Raw genomic sequence first — 4,409 nt, 5'->3', positions numbered from 1 at the left:
CTATGGAAAATTCAAGTTTGAATAAAGGATTATTTAGAGTGCTCTAATTAAAAGCTAATGAAGATTAAAATGTTCTTAATTTCAATTTCCAATCTATTTGAAGGTCAGCCTCCTTCAGAGTGAAGATGAATAAATATAAAAATCAAGCTACCATTTTAAATAGTAGTTTCATTAAAGAGCAAAGCCAAAACAAAGAAACAGACAAAAATTTTAAAGACACTGAAAGAGTTTATACTCTTAAAAGTAGAAAAAATTGTGAATTTCTATGTTGGAGGTATGATGAACATAAAAATATGGCAGATAATTTATTTTTATGAGTAATTAAATTATATACATTTTTTTCCAAAGCATAAGTCGGTCTAAGCTATGGATATAATTATGTTAACAATGCTTATACATGAGTTTAAAATGTAACTCTAGGAGAGTATTTTCTGGAGCTAAACTTTCAAATTAATTTAAATTATGTGAAAAAATAAATTATATAAAGATTGAAGTTTTTTCAAAGTAGTTTATTTCCCAATATTTATGCATTCTTATGTATTAAAGATACATTCATTTAATAAATACAGATTAGCGCTTGCTCTGTGAAAAAATATATTATTGCTTATATTGTAAGTTAAAGACTGAGTATTAATGTATTCACATTTATGTAATACCAGTTAGAACCTATACATCATTCTACATACAGCCTGCTTTTAGGCAACAACTTGAGAAATGAAACCGTGAGCAAGGCAAATAGGACCACAGCAAAGAATCATTGAATTGATGCAAATTGGCTCATTAAGTGACCCACCATGAAATAGCCATAGGCCCTAACTGACCAGTTACAACCAGACACAGTTCCTAAGATTACCAAAAGAGGGAAAATTCCGTATATTCCCTTACTCCATCACTCTGCCCTATAACTATGGTCCCTCACCACCACCTTATCACTAACATTCTCTCCTTGGCTGTCCTGCCTATCGCTCCCTTGTGGAATATATTCAATGAAGTTTGAGCTCTTTTGTTCTGCCTTGGGTGAATTGTTATACTACTCATTCTGCCAACCCCCACCTGATCAGGTTCCCCTACATTCTGTAAATAAAAATTAATAGGAACAAAAATTAGTTCAGCATAGTGAAATGAAAAGATTCAAATTAAAATATACTGCAGTTTAGTAGAAACTTGGCCTTAGTAGAAATGGAGATTTAAAATCTCTGTTAGGTTGGGGCTCTTGGGTGGGTCAGTCGTTAAGCATCCAACTTCAGCTCAGGTCATGATTTTCTGGTAGGGCTTTGTGCTGACAGCTCAGACCCTGGAGTCTGCTTCAGATTCGGAGTCTCCCTCTTTCTCTGTTCCTCCCCGACTCATGCTCTGTCTCTCTCTCTCGCTCTGAAAATAAATAAACATTAAAAATAATTAAAATCTCTGTTAGGGCAAAATAGAGCTACTAGTTAATATCAGTTAGATATTTCCCCCCATACCCATATCAACTGCCCTTTTCTCCTTTAGATTTTCTGTGCTTATGAGCATGTGAGCTCTGTCCTTAGAGAATATACTGTAAAATAAGTTTCAGCGTTTATTTCAGATCTTTGTGTTCAGTTATGTTGGCTAGAGGAAGACATGAAGAAAGGAAGTTTCCCTCAATCAATTTCTTTACCCATCATCTATCTGACTCTGATTTCCTGAATATCTCTGTAAACTTTATTACTCTTAACCAGTTGTGGACTTCCTGTTCTCTATGGAAGATCTCACTTCTTTCTTTACCCAGTAATAAGCCATCAGAGATGTAGTAAGATAACTTTGTTTCCTCTTCTTAAAACAACAAAAATAACAACAATCACATCCCTTCCTGTTCCCATTTATTATTCAGGATTATAGCTTCCCAATTTACTCTGATGTCTTCCTCTTCCCTTCCTCATCCTGAGGGACCTAGTTTGTCAATTATTTCTGAATTAACTTCATCCCTGCATTACCTCCATACAGGCCTTGGTTCTTGAGTTTGGCCAAGAAAGAATTCAGAGCTAACCTCTCAGTAGGCAGAAGCTTAATAGCAGCTAAAGAGGAAGTACACTCTGAAGAGAGAATAGGCAGGCCCAGAGGTGTCAGCTGCACTGGGCTTAGAGGAGTCTTTTCTTTTTACGTTTGCATAGGTTATAGATCATAGCTAGCGTGGTCTCTGACTGTAGTTGTCTCCAATCATCTAAGGAACTTCTTCTATCAGTCTGGAGGGTCAGGAAGGGTCATAAGTACCATGTAAATGTACTATAATGAAGAAATAAGTTACTGTAAGGTGGGGGTTATAGGAAGAATGCATCGGCCCCCCTCCTGTCTTTTGCTGCTGTTTGGAACTTGGTTTCACCCCTTTTCATCTGTTGGCAAGCATTTGTTCCCTGCTCCTATCTAGCTAACTGCCTACTCTATCATAACTCCTCTCAAAACCTATAAATATTTTCAAGCCTCTTTATAAATAAGAAAAAGTACAAAACACTTTCTTCTATCCTCCAGTTACTAACTGGCCTCCCTTCATTTTGTCTCAGGAAAATTTCTTAGGTGGGATGCTATGGTATGTTTTCTGACACCAGATAATTCCCTGACATCAGCTGTCAACAACTCAGTTGTGACTCTAAATGCCTGTAGTTAATAGTACCCTCAGGTCCAGGGCTCAGTCTCACAAGACTGACCAGTTTTAGACACCAGTCACAACATACTTCTGATGGGTGTCTTCGGATTCCCACAACCCTCTCCTCAGGTTTGATAATTTACTAGAATGTCTCACAGAGTACAGGAAGGGACTTTTTTTTTTTTTTCATTTACTGGTTTACTATAAAGGATACAAATGAACAACCAGAGGAAGAGATACATGGGGGTGAGGTCTGGAAAAGTCTAGAGTACAAGAACTTCTATCCCTGATGTGTTAGGGTATACTACCAACTCAGAAGTTCTCCAAATATCTTCTTTAAGAGTTTTTATAACCTAATCCCTAGCCCTCCTCTCCCTTGAGGCTGCAGTGGGGGTTGAGAATTAACATTCTCCAAACTCAATATGTTTGGTGTTTCTGGTGACCAGCATTATCCAGAGACTAGCTAAGGACTCCACCCTGAGTCAACTCTTTCCATAAAGTCAAGTGTGATCAGAAAGGACTCCATATGAATAACAAGAGACACTCTTATCAGTCGGGAAATCCCAAGAATTTTAGGAGCTTTATAGCAGGAACCAAGGACAAAGATCAAATGTTTCTTATTACACTACAGATATTTTGCACTTCCCTCAAATTTTCACTTCCTCTTGATTTCTTATTAGAATAGTTTCTGCCCCTACCATCTCACTGAAACTAGTTAATGGATTTCTTATTCAATAAGTTTGATAGATATTTTTAAGCTCTTATTTTATTGGACATCCTTCCTATATTTGATATTATGGATCATTTTGTCCTCAGGTGAAGTTTTCTTTCTTCAATAACTTCATGGTCTTTCCTTCCTTCTCCATCTCTGCCTTTCTTGCCTTGGTTGGCTTTCTGGATTTTTTTTCTCATCCACTCTTCCCTTTATTATCTGAAATCTGTGGTTCTCATTGCCATTTTGGTATGATGGTATATGCTATTTAGTTCAATTTATTTATTAGTCATATAGTTTTACCTTTACCTAGGTTACTTGTAGTTATCAGCATCATTTTTATACAAAACATTTCAAAGTTATAAAAAAAGTACACAGAATAATGTGGCAAATGCCATGACTCTCTGACCAAATAAATATGTATTTATTATTTTAAATTATTTGCTTCATACAGCAATATCACATTGACACACTGCCTCTAAGGTTCATCATATTCTATATTGTCATACCAAAATAAAAATACTAATCCAAAACATATGACTCTTATTCATGTTAGTTTTTACTACATATCCATAATGATATCATTATGGATATGTAGTAAAATACATCATTTTGCTTACTTTAAATAAATGATATCCTTCTGCAGCTATTTATATTTAACCTTATCTTTTTTTTTTTTTTTTTTTTACAAATAGTTTATTGTCAAATTGGTTTCCACATAACACCCAGGGCTCATCCCCACAAGTGCCCTCCTCCATGCCCATCCCCCCTCCCCCCACATCCATCAGTCCTCAGTTTTTGTCAGCATTCAAGAGTCTCTCATGGTTTGCCTCTCTCCCTTTCCCCCATTTCCCCCCTTCTTTTCCCCCTTGTTCCTCAGTTAAGTTCCTTCTAATCCTCCTATACGTGCAAACATATGGTATCTGTCCTTCTCTGCCTGACTTATTTCGCTCAGCATAACACCCTCAAGGTCCATCCATGTTGCTACACATGGCCAGATTTCATTGTTTCTCATTGCCATGGAGTATTCCATGATATGGCTAAACCACATCTTCTTGATCCATTCGTCCGTTGATGGACACTTAGGCTCTTTCC

Source organism: Hyaena hyaena, unplaced genomic scaffold (genome assembly GCF_003009895.1).
Source record: "Hyaena hyaena isolate Hyena2069 unplaced genomic scaffold, ASM300989v1 scaffold_949, whole genome shotgun sequence".
NCBI lineage: Eukaryota > Metazoa > Chordata > Mammalia > Carnivora > Hyaenidae > Hyaena > Hyaena hyaena.
The sequence above is the reverse complement of the archived record's forward strand: the minus strand, read 5'-3'. Positions refer to the sequence as shown.